We start from the raw sequence: 13,583 nt of genomic DNA, 5'->3' as shown, positions 1-13,583 counted from the left end.
GACTCCTAAAGGCAGTGGAAATGTGCACAGAGAGAAGGAAGCTAGCCTGGAAGGCGGCAGTGTCTAATTTGACAGCAGTTCCCTTAAGTCTCTAAGTCCCCTTAAGGCCAAATACTAAGTGTGCATGCACAGGGCAAGACTCTACACTGTCAGACAAAGAATAACTATTGAGAACTAAACAACTACCACAGAGCTATGAGTTAAGCAACTAGCTGAGCTCACATGCAGCTGGGAAACATTCAAGTTCAAATAGCCAAAGTGGAGAGACCATGAGGGGCACTTAGTAGAGATACCAGAAAGGCCAAATCTTAGGAGTAGAGCTTATCTAACTCTAGAAAGAAGGCTACCCAGACCAGCCCTAACAAAATGTTTAAAAGCTAGTCCTAAAAGGATCCAGTTAATTCCCATTTACACTTAGCAAGACAAAACACTTCATTAAGGGAAAGAGTGAAATCCAGAAGACACTACTAACCCAGGACAAAAGCTGAACACATTAGCTCAGGCCACAATAATCTCTCACCTGCATTAAAACAAACAACTCATCAGCTTCCTCCCGGCCTCCAGTTTATCCACATTTAATCAGTTCTCCACACTGTAAACCAGGTAATCAACTGGGTACACAGTGGATATTTAATTATATTTGTTCAGTAAATGAGTATATGCCTTTAAAATGTATAAACAAAAATAAAATGAATCCTGATAACTTTAAATTTATTAATAAAATCCTGTAATCTACCCTTTGCACTTTTCATTTGGTACTTCTATATCTACTTGAAAATATTAAAACTGTATTTCTTTGAAATACCTCATATTTCAGATACTAGATTACTTTAATTAATCTCTTTCTCATTATCTAATTACAAGGCAGGAAAATTTCCAAATGCTTTAAGGTGAAAGTATTATAATTTCATTTTAAACCTTAATAAGCATGTAAGCAAAACATAAAGAAAACAGAAATTCATCTGAATAAAAAGAAATTCTCCTATGCTAAGGAACTAGGTTGCATTTGGAAACATTTATGCATAAAGCTTTCCTATTAAAACAGTTTATGAACTATCACATAACGAATTTCCACCAAGAGACCTGCATATTAAAGATCATTATGAACACATCTTGCAGTCAGTGAGCTGATGAAACTCCCCTATCCCAATGAGCACATCAAGCCTCTGATTCATGCACTGGTAATAATAAGAGGCTCTGGAAATAGAAATGAATGCACTATTCAAACAAATGTACAAAGCAGAAGATGCTATTTGCTCATTTCATTTTGCTCCTTTTGGCTTGAAAACTTCATTCAAAAATTTAAAGTAAAGGTAAAATTACATGGCTGTTATTACACTGTCAACTATGATAGACAGCAGAAAACATGTTCACTTCCTCTCCTTAACTTACTAAAGAATATAATGAATAATCTGGAGTTAGGAAACAAACAGAAACAAAACTTCATATTTCCTTCTTTCTTTAGTAGTTTTTCTTTTAAAAAGTAGTCAACTTTTACTTATACAACTGAGGGAAAAGAGTATTTGTGACTGAAAAGTACTACTGATGTCTGAAATTTTTCTTTAACTTTCAGGTATCAGCCTTCAAAACCCTTGGTTCAAGGGTAGAAGCTCCAGACTGTTCCTGAAATCCTTTCTCAGATTCAGACCTCCACATAAGTCCTAGAGTGACCATGCTCACAACAAAGAGAAGTTAGCAATAAAGAAAAAGGTAAATGGAAGAATCCTCACTACTTTTTCTGTATCTTAATTCTGCCAATGTCAGAGAGCACTGTACTTAAACCTTTTACCTTATCTTACAATGGCATTAATCTGAGAAAATACATCTTCTGTCAAAATAAAACGAGGCACAAATGACAAAAATAAGGGAAGGGCAACAATCTAAATAAATAAGATACTCATTTTCCAAAATCATTACAAAAGAGCAAACCAATTAGGGACTCCTTTTCCTTTTTTAATTCTTCCTATTCTTTGTTATTCTAGTGTTTTCTATGTATATCTCTACTAATTTCCCCCTCCCCTATCCTCTACTTATACTTTACAACTGCCAACAATACAGACACATCCCTCAGGTATGCTAGTTAGTCAGTATTCCTAGTCTAGAACCTAGTCGAATATTAGGACTTTTTTCTTTCTTTCACTTTTCTGAAGCTGAAAACGGGGAGACAGTCAGACAGACTCCCACATGCGCCCGACCAGGATACACCCGGCATGACCACCAGGGGGCGATGCTCTGCCCCTCTGGGGCATCACTCTGTTGCATCCAGAGCCATCCTAGCGCCTGAGGCAGAGGCCACAGAGCCATCCTCAGCGCCCGGGCCATCTTTGCTCCAATGGAACCTCGGCTGCGGGAGGGGAAGAGAGAGACAGAGAGGAAGGAGAGGGGGAGGGGTGGAGAAGCAGATGGGCGCCTCTCCTGTGTGCCCTGGCCGGAAATCGAACCCAGGACTCCTGCACACCAGGCCGACGCTCTACCACTGAGCAAACCAGCCAGGGCCTTGAATATTAGGACTTTTTAACATCAAACATATCTGCAAACCCTAACATGACAGCAGTTGTACCAACAAGCTTTGTTGAATGAAATATAGAGATAAAAGCTAGCATGAATGTAACATTTCTTTTTTAAAAATTCTGTTTTAGCCTGATCAGGCAGTGGTGCAGTAGATAGAGTGTTGGACTGGGATGCAGAAGACCCAGGTTCAAAGCCCCAAGGTGCCGGCTTGAGCACGGGCTCACCAGCTTGAGCACAGGGTCACCAGCTTGAGCGTGGGATCATAGACATGACCCCATGGTCACTGGCTTGAGCCCCAGGTCGCTGGCCTGAGCAAAGGGTCACTAGCTCTGCTGTAGCCTCCGCCCCCATCAAGGCACATATAAGAAAGCAATCAATGAACAATTAAGGAGATTAAGGAGCCACAACAAAGAACTGATGCTTCTCATTTCTCTCCCTTCTTGTCTATCCCTATCTGTCCCTCTGTCTGTCTCTGTCACACACACAAAAAAATTATTTTATTCATCATAACAGCAACTACATTTTTAAAAAATGGAAGCACATGTAGGTCTGAAATATATTATTTATTTGGCCTAACAATACTTGGTATGCATATGAATAGCAGATTCAAAAATTCCATCGCCTAAAGCCATTGGAAATACATATTTGGCTTTAGGCGACCCCTGTGTTTTGGTCGTTCGACCCCCGCCGGGGTCGCGACCCACAGGTTGAGAACCGCTGTACTAGACAAGTCAACAGTAAAGATGAACAATGTTTACACCATAAAGTCAAGTGATCACAAAATGAACCGCTATGACTATGTTTGTAAATACACAGGCAAAGAAATCTAGCAGGACTGCTGCCTTGCAGATAAAAGATTATAAAATGTCATCAAGGGTAAGATTTAACTCAACTTCACATTGTTAAAATGCGAAAAATTCTGAGTCTTAGAAGTGATAAAAGATAGATTTTTAAAAGATGGGCAATAATCCAATAAGTAATAAAACATGTCATATCCTGGCACTGCCCACCCACAAATTGTTTTTCCTTTTATGATACTCTAGTGGTATAATATACAAGTCATTTCCAGTCACCAGGTGAACCTAGATTAGAGCTGTTAAATTCTTTACTAGAATTCCTTTTTCACTCCTGACTATCCCTTTCTCATTTATTCTCAACACAAGCAGAGTAAATTTTAAAAGCTAAACCAGATTTTATCATTCCCTTGATTAAACAATGGAATGGTTTTCCCTTAATAAAATTGTTGCATTATCTGTAAGGATCATAAAGGCAAGTGCTTTGTCTCCTAGAGGGCATGAATTTTCTTTTATTCACTGCTATTTCCCTAATGCTTTGCACATGGTTAGTACCCAATAAATGGAATAAATGAACCTGGCCCTGGCTACCTCCTCATCTCATGCCAGCCTTCACCTTATACAATATACTTCGGCCCACTATCCTCCTTGCTGTCTGCTCAAACTCTTTCCCATCAAGCCTTTGAAATTATCAACCCTTCTTCATAAAATGATTTTACCCGAATGCTCAGCAAGACTGTCTCCTTGACTCTCTTCAGATCTCCTCTAAAGAGTACCTCTCCCAAAGATGCTTAACCTGCTCACAGAAATCCTCTTCCCCACATAATTAAATTCTAGTCAGCTTGTTTCTTTTATATCTCATAGTTACCAGTTTACTGTCTCTCATTAAAATATTAAGTTCTAGGAGGGCATAGACCATGTGTCCTGCCATAAAAATGTATACAAAGTCCCTACATCAGTATTAAGCACATTTTAGAGGCTCAAAAGATATTTCTTGAATATGGACAAAGGAAAGGTGGTTTAAACAACATATATATAACAATAAGCACCTGTAGCACCTTATTGTTTTGGAAACAATCTTTATGTATTTGTCTAGTCACATTACCAAGCTTGACCCCAAATTATCGTTACAACTTCTGTTAATTGTATTTTCTAACACAGGCAAATTTACTTCTTCAAGGTTCTTATGGCAATGAAAGAATCTTTCTTATCTCAAGATTAAATCAAAAGTTTTTTATTTACATTTTCTTCCAGTGCCTTTTTATGTATGTATGTATTTAATTTTTGAGAGAGAGAGAGAGAGAGAAAGAGAGAGAGAGAGAGGGGGGAGCATCAAGCTGCTCCTGTATGTGCCCTGACTGGGGAATCGAACCAGCAACCTCCACACTCCCAAATGATGCTCCAACCAAGCTATTTTGCAATGGCTTGATTTTTATTGACTTTCAGAGAGAGAGTAAGGAGGGGGAAGGAAAGCATTTGTTATTCCACTCAGTCATGCATTTTTTGGTTGCTTCCCGTTGTGCCTTGGCTGGGGATAGAACCCACAACTTTGTTTTAAGACTACGCTCTTAACTGACTGATCTAACCAGTCAGGGCCCCAGTACTTTTCTTTCTTAAAAGTAACTCTTTATTTCATCTGAAATTTAATTCGATGTAACTGTTTTCCAAATGGATGGCCATTATTCCAAAACATTCATCATATACTTAAAATTACATTATTTCTGGATTCTATTCTGTTTCATTGATCTATCTATTCCTGTGCCAGTATCACTGGATTTAAAATACCTGTATCATGATGAACTTTAATCAAGTGTTCCTGCATTGTTCCTCTTGCAAATAAAATGCAACATCACTTGGGCATGTATCAAGAATATTCCTAGGCCCTGGCCGGTTGGCTCAGTGGTAGAGCGTTGGCCTGGCGTGCGGAAGTCCCGGGTTCGATTCCCAGCCAGGGCACACAGGAGAGGCGCCCATTTGCTTCTCCACCCCTACCCCTCTCCTTCCTCTCTGTCTCTCTCTTCCCCTCCCGCAGCCGAGGCTCCATTGGAGCAAAAGATGGCCCGGGCACTGGGGATGGCTCCTTGGTCTCTGCACCAGGCGCTAGAGTGGCTCTGGTTGCGACAGAGCAACGCCCCGGATGGGCAGAGCGTCACCCCCTGGTGGGCGTGCCCGGTGGATCCCGGTCGGGCGCATGCGGGCGTCTGTCTGACTGCCTCCCTGTTTCCAGCTTCAGAAAAATACAAAAAATAAAAATAAAAAAAAAAGAATATTCCTATTAAGTCTGTAGATTTTGGAAAAGTGACAGCTTTACATTAATGTTTACATTAAGGTTCCTTTCAGTATAATGAAAATTTAGCCCTTTCCATTACCATTACTGATACTATTTATAAGGAAATGTCCTTATTCTAACTGCACTGCCCAACATTTCCAGAATACTTTTAAATACTCAAACAAAACCATCTTTGACCTCTTTCTAACATCAATGGTCACATCCAGTATGTCACTGTGACTTCGATGTTGGTTATATTTAGTTTAAACGGTGTTTAAAATATGCATTTATTGTGCCATTATTAGCTTAAGTCATGCTGTGAAAGTACCATTCAGTTCTTATTTTTAGTTTATTGGTTTAGTTTACAATTGTAATGACTGCAACATTTATCTAATGTCTTTGAAACAGTTATCAAATACCACCAGGTTCTCTTTAACCTATTACAATCGTAACTGTGTGTAATACATTCAGGCATTTCTGAAATAAACTCCTTTTGGTCAGAGTATTCTGTTAAAGTAATGATGACTACATTTGCTAATATTTTACTTATAATTTCTACATCTAAACTCAAGCAATATTGGTTTGGGGATTTAGTTTGTTTTCTAACTTTCATCAGGTTTTAATATCCAGTGGTCACAAAGGGGAGAAAAAAAACTGGAAAGGCTATCTCTTCTGTAACCTCCAGGCTTCCAGATCTTTGTCTACATTTCAACTATTATTCAACTAACATTTCTTGAGTACCCACTCACTGTGTATTTTTAGACATGGGCAATATAAAGGTGAAAGAAAAGCTTTAATGCAAAAAAATTAAGTGAACAATGAGGAAACATACTTGTAAGTATACTACAACATGATTGGTTCATCTACATATATGGATAGAGCTACACAAGACATTCTTCACAAAAGAATTAAAATTTGAGCTAGCCTGACCAGGCGGTGGCACAGTGAATAATAAAGCATCAGACTGGGTCGTGGAGGACCCAGGTTCAAAACCTCGAGGTCGCCAGCTTGAGCATGGGCTCATCTGGTTTGAGCACAGCTCACCAGCTTAGACCCAAGGTCACTGGCTTGAGCAAGGGGTTACTCGGTCTGCTGTCGCCCCCTCACCCCTGTCAAGGCACATATGAGAAAGCAGTCAATGAACAACTAAGGTGCCACAAGGAAGAATTGATGCTCCTCGTCTCTCCCTTCCTGACAGTCTGTCCTTGTCTGTCCCTCTCTCTGTCACACACACACACAAAAAAAAATGAGCTAAATCTTAATGATAAAAGAAGCACAAAAGAGAACAAGCTTCAATATCTGTTTCTGAAACAATCATTTCCATTTGTTCTTAAATAATTTTAATATGTATGACTGTGTTTCCTATAAGATGATGCCATATTTCTAATGGCAACTGGAATTGTGAGTTGGCATGATTGACAAGGCCTCTATTTCTTTTTCCTAGTTTTACAGAATTTATTGGGGTGACATTGGTTAACAAAATTATATGTTTTAGGTGCACAATTCCACAACCTATCATCTATAACCATATTTTGTGTTCACCACGCCAAGTCAAGTCTCCGTCCACCACCATTTCTACCTCCTGATACCCTCTTCCCTCTGCACTCACCCACCCTCCCCTCAGCAATGACCACATTGTTGTCCGTTTCCACGAGTTTTTCTTTTTTCTTCTTTCATGCTCAATGCCTCCACCCTCCCCAAACTATGCCCCCAAACCCCCCCCCGCAAACGGCTGTCAGCCTGCTCAGTACCTATAAGTCTGTCTCTGTTTTGCTGGTTAGTTCATTTTATTAGATTCCACATATGAGTGAAATTATATGGTGCTTGTCTTTCTCTGACTGGTTTGTTTCACTTAGCATAATAATCTCCATCTATGCTGTTGTCTATACTGTTGCAAAAAAAAAAAAAAGATTTCCTTCTTTTTTACACTGCATAGTATTTCATTGTATAAATGTACTATAGCTTTTTATCCACTCATCTACTGATGGGACATGTGGGCTGATCCAAATCTTGGCTATTGTAAATAATGCTGCAGTGAACAAAGGGGTGTATATATTCTTTTGAATTAGTGTTTTGGGTACCTACAGATAAATTCCTGGAAGTGAAATCACTGAGTCATAAAGCAGTTCCATTTTTAATTTTATGAGGTAACTCCATACTGTTTTCCACAGTTGCTATACCAGTCTGCATTCCCACCAACATTGCATGAGAGTTCCTTTTTCTCCACATCCTCACTAACACTTGCTTGATTTTTTTAATGCTAGACATTCTGACAGGTGTGAGGCAATATCTCACTACAATTTTCATTTACATCTCTCTGATGATTAGTGACGTTGAGCATCTTTCCATGTATCTACTGGCTATCTGTATGCCCTCTTTGGAAAAATGTCTATTCAAGTCCATTGTCCATTTTTTAATGGAAGTGTTTCTGTTTTTGGTGTTGACCTGTTTCGCGTTCTTTATAAATTTTGGATATTAACCCTTAATCAGCTGGATCACTGGCAAATTTATTCTCCCATTCGTTAGGCTGTATTTTCATTTTAGTGATGGTTTCTTTTGCTAAGCAAAAACTTTTTAGTTTGATTTAGTCCCATTTGTTTATTTTTTCTTTTGCTTCCTTTGCCTGAGGAGATATATCAGAAAAAATATTGCTGATATATCTAAAATGTCTGACATTTCACTAGAATTTTTATGTTAGTCTTGGAGACTAACATTTAAGTTTTTAATCTATTTTGAGTTTATTTTTGTGTGTAGTGGAAGTATAAATATGGTCTAATTTAATTTTTTTGTGTATAGGGTAAATGAAGTCATTTCATTTTTTTGCATGTATCTCTCCAATATTCCCAAAAACATTATTTGAATAGACTATCTTTACCTTGTTACATGTTTGTACCACCCTTGTCAAATATTAACTATAAAGACAAGGGTTTATTTCTGGGCTCTCTGTTCATTTTCACGGATCTATATGTCTGTTATTTTGCCAATGACATGCTGTTTGACTATTTTAGCCTAACACTATAGTTTGATATCAGGTAGCCTGATTCCTCCAACTTCGTTCTCTTCCTCAAGATTGCTGTTGCTACTCAGGGTTTTTTGTTGTTCCATATAAATTTTTGGAATATTTGTTATAATTCTGTGAAATACACCAGTGGTAACTTGATAGGAATTGCACTGAAGCTACAGAATGATTTGGGTAGTATGGATATTTTAATGATGTTAATTCTTCTTATCCATGAACTTGATAGATACATCCCCTTAACTGTATCTTCCTCAATCTTTCTTCAGTGTCTTATAATTTTTCAAATACAGGTCTTCTATATCCTTGGTTAAATTTATTCCTAGGTATTTTATTATTTTTGAAGTAACTGTGAATGTTACTGTTTTCTTAGTTTCCCTTTCTGATAGTTCATTATTGGTGTATTAAAATGCAACTAATTTCTGGATATTTATTTTATATCATGCAACTTTACTGAATTCCTGGATTAGTTCTAGTAATATTTTTTGGTAGAATAGAGTTTTCTATATATAGTATCATGTCATCTGCAAATAATGACAGATTCAGTTCTTCCTTTCCAAATTAGATACCTCTTATTTCTTCCTCTTGTCTAATTGCTGTGGGTACGTTTTCTAGTACTATGTTGGATAGGAGTAGTGAAAGCAAACATCCTTGTCTTATTCAGTCTTAAGGGAAAACACAGTTTTTGCCCATTCAGTTTGATGTTAGCTGTGAGTTTGTCATATATGGCCTTTATTATGTTGATGTATGTTTTCTCTATTCCACTTTGCTTAGAGTCGTCACAAATGGGTGCTGAATTTTATCAAATGCTTTTTCTGCATCTATGGATATGATCATATGGCTTTTACTCCCCCTCTTTTAAGTGGTGCATCACGTTTATTTATTTGTGGATGTTGTACCTACCTTGCATCTCCAAAATAAATCCCATTTGATAATGGTGTATAATTTTTTTAATGTATTGCTGAATCTGTTTTGCTATTATTTTCTTGAAGAACATTAGCATCTATGTTTATTAGAAATACTGGCCTATAATTTCCTTTCTTTGTAGTGTCTTTATCTAGTTTTAAAATTAGCATAATTCTGGCCTCATAAAATGAGTTTGGGAGTCTTTCCTCCTCTTGAATTCTTTGGAATAGTTTAAGAAGGACAGGTGTTAGTTCTTCTTTCATTGTTTGGTAAAATTCACCAGGGAAGCCATCCAGTCCAGAACTTTTGTTTGTTGGGAGTTGTTTGATTACTGTTTCGATTTCAATGGTTGTAATCTGTCTATTCAGATTCTCTGATTCTTCCTGATTCAGTTATGGGAGATTGTATGTTTCTAGGGATTTATTCATTTCTTCCAAATTGTCCAATTTTTTGGCATATAGTTGTTCATAATTATTTTTTTATAATCCTTTGTAATTTTTTGGTGTCAATTATTATTTCTCCTCTTTGATTTTTGATTTTATTTATTTCAGTCCTGTCTCTTTCTTTCTTTCTTGATGACTCTGGTTCAAGGTTTGTCAATCTTGGTTATCTTTTCAAAGAACCAGTTCTTTGTTTCATTGGTCTTTTGTATTATTTTTTTCAGATTCTATTTTGTTTATTTCTACTCGGATCTTTAATGTTTCCTTCCTTCTACTCAACTTGGACTTTATGCATTGTTCTTTTTCAAACTCCCTTAAGTATAAAGATAGATTGAGATTTTTCTTATTTTTTGAGATATGCCTGTAATACTATGAATTTTCCTCTTAGGGCTGCTTTTGTTGTGTGCCATAGATTTCAGGTTGTTGTGTTCTCATTTTCATTTGTTTCCAGGTATCTTTTTATTTCTTCCTTAATGCTATTCTTAACCCATTCATTGTTTAGTAATATGTTGTTCAGACTCCATGTCTTTGTGTTTTCAGTATTAATCTTGTGAGTGATTTTTAGTTTGACATGATTTCAAAGTTCTCAAATTTATTGAGACTTCTTTTATGTCTTAACACGTGGTCCAGCCTAAAAATGGTCCAAGTGCACTTGAAAGGAATGTATATTACACTGCTCTTGGGTGAAATGCTCTGAAAATATCAATTAAATCCAGAAGATCTAGTGTGTCGTTTTTTTTTTAATTTTATTTATTTATTTTTTACAGAGACAGAGAGTGAGTCAGAGAGAGGGATAGACAGGGACAGACAGACAGGAACGGAGAGAGATGAGAAGCATCAATCATTAGTTTTTCATTGCACGTTGCAACACCTTAGTTGTTCATTGATTGCTTTCTCTTATGTGCCTTGACCGTGGGCCTTCAGCAGACTGAGTAACCCCTTGCTGGAGCCAGCGACCTTGGGTTCAAGCTAGTGGGCTTTTTGCTCAAACCAGATGAGCCTGAGCTCAAGCTGGAGACCTCGGGGTCTTGAACCTGAGTCCTCTGCATCCCAGTCTGATGCCCTATCCACTGCACCACCGCCTGGTCAGGCTAGTGTGTCATTTAAGGCCACTGTTTCCTTGTTGACTTTCTGTCTGGAAGATTGATTCATTGGTATCAATGGGTTATTAAAATTCCCTACTATGACTATCAATCTCTCCCTTTATGTTCATCAAGATTTGCTTTATATACTTAGGTATTCCTATGTTGGGTCCCTAAATGTTTACAAAGGTTATATCCTCTTATTGGATTGCTCCCGTTATCATTATGTAGAATCCTTCTTTATCTCTTACTATAGCCTTTGTTTTAAAGTTCATTTTGTCAGATATAATTATTGCTATCCCAGCTTTTTTTCCCCTTTCCATTTACATAAAATATCTTTCTCCATCCCTTTACTTTCAGTCTGTGTGTATCTTTTGATGAGGTGGGTCTCTTATAGATAGCATTATGTATAGGTCTTGTTTCCTTATCCATTCAGCTGCCCTGTCTTTTAATTGAAGCATTTAAACCATTTACATTCAAAGTGATTATTGATAGGTACATATTTATTACCATTTTATTCTTTTAACTATGTTCCTCTGTTGTTTTCCTTCTTTTTTTAAAGCAGACCCTTTAACATTTCTTATAATATTGATTTGGTGGTAATAAATTCATTTAGCTTTTCCTTGGCTGGGAGACTGTTTATTTTTCCTTCCACTTTAAATGATAGTTTTGCTAAGTAATGTAGTTTTGGTTGTAGGTCCTTGCTTTTCATCAGTTTGACTGTTTCATGCCAACTCCTTGCCTGAAATGTTTCTGTTGAGAAATCAGCTGAATGTCTCATGGGAGCTCCCTTGTAGGTAGAACTGTCTTTCTCTTGTGGCTTTTAAGACTCTCTCTTTAACTTTTGGCCATTTAATTATGTGTCTTAGTGTGGGCCTCTTTGGGTACATATTGTTTGGGACTCACGGCACTTCCTGGACTTGTGTATCTTTTTCCTTCACCAGGTTAGGAAAATTTGCAGTCATTATTTCTTCAAATAGGTTCTCGATTCCTAGCTCTCTCTCTTCTCCTGGTGCCACTATGATGCAGATGTTGTTATGCTTCATGTTGTACCAAACATCCGTTAAACTATCCTTTTTTTTTTTTTTTTTTTTTTTTGTATTTTTCTGAAGCTGGAAACGGGGAGAGACAGTCAGACAGACTCCCGCATGCGCCCGACCGGGATCCACCCGGCACGCCCACCAGGGGCGACGCTCTGCCCACCAGGGGGGCGATGCTCTGCCCCTCCGGGGCGTCGCTCTGCCTCGACCAGAGCCACTCTAGCTCCTGGGGCAGAGGCCAAGGAGCCATCCCCAGCGCCCGGGCCATCTTTGCTCCAATGGAGCCTTGGCTGCGGGAGGGGAAGAGAGAGACAGAGAGGAAGGAGGGGGAGGGTGGAGAAGCAAATGGGCGCTTCTCCTATGTGCCCTGGCTGGGAATCGAACCCAGGTCCCCCGCACGCCAGGCCGACGCTCTACCACTGCACCACCACAGGTCAGGCTTATTTTACCTTTCTTGTCTGTCTGTCCCTATATGTTCCTCTCTCTCTGTCTCTGACAAAAAAAAAAAAGATGACAGCTGTCAATTTTTTTAATTCAGCCTGACAAAGCAGTGGTGCAGTGGATAGAGCATTGGACTAGGACCAGAGGACCCAGGTTAGAACCCCGAGGTCACTGGCTTGAGAGCGGGTTCATCCGGCTTGTGCACAGTCTCACCAGCTTGAGCGTGAGGTCACTGGTTTGAGCATGAGATCATAAACAGGACTCCATGGTCACTGGCTTGAGTCCATAGGTCACTGGCTTGAAGCCCACGGTCACTGGCTTGAGCCTAATGTTGCTGGCTTGAGCAAGGGGTCACTCACTCTGCTGGAGCCCCTCAGTCAAGGCACACATGAGAAAGTAATCATGGAACAACTAAAGTGCTGCAACAAAGAACTGATGCTTCTCATCTCTCTCGCTTCCTGCCTGTCTGTCCCTATCTTTCCCTTCTCTGTCTCTCTCTCTCTCTAAAAAAGAAAAAAAAATTTAATTCAATGTAAGATGTATTCTTTATGCTTTCTTAAAATGAAGCATTACCTAGAAAGACGAAAAATCATTAATAGTTACAGTAGTCAACTGAAGTCTGTGCTTACTCTCTAAAACAGAAGTGACAGTATACCTATACATCCTCCATTCTTGCTGTGTCTCCACGGCAGCAAATTATTTTTTATCACGTGTAATTTACGGTGAGGCAACAGTTTCTATGGAAACCACAAGGCAAACATCCATTATTGCTGCCTAGGACTTAATGAGCACAACTAAGCTGAAATTACAGCTTATGTTCTCTTATTAACATTTTAAAATTGCGGAACAGTTAGCTACTCTGATTCTGGTTTTGTTGCCTCTCTGAACAAATCAAAAGATGAGTAACAAATAAAATTCTGTGCCCCTCTATCAACAAAATGAGTCTATAAAGACTACACAAAAGGAGAATAAAAAGACCTAGAAAGTTATCAAGCCAGTATACAAATCAGCCAATGTCATATCATACAAGAGAGAAAATCAGAATAAAAACCAATGAAGCACTTGAATATCAAAGCAAAAATTC

The 13,583-nt window shown here is 38.4% G+C and overlaps 1 protein-coding gene across 14 annotated transcripts in view; it reads right to left on the bottom strand.

Moving 5' to 3' along the window:
* ERC1 (ELKS/RAB6-interacting/CAST family member 1) overlaps positions 1–13,583 on the bottom strand; it is a 550,202-nt gene that overhangs the window by 421,717 nt on the left and 114,902 nt on the right. The gene's annotated exons all lie outside the window — the stretch shown is intronic.

The sequence above is a fragment of the Saccopteryx bilineata genome, chromosome 2 (assembly GCF_036850765.1).
Source record: "Saccopteryx bilineata isolate mSacBil1 chromosome 2, mSacBil1_pri_phased_curated, whole genome shotgun sequence".
NCBI lineage: Eukaryota > Metazoa > Chordata > Mammalia > Chiroptera > Emballonuridae > Saccopteryx > Saccopteryx bilineata.
The sequence above is the reverse complement of the archived record's forward strand: the minus strand, read 5'-3'. Positions and strand labels throughout refer to the sequence as shown.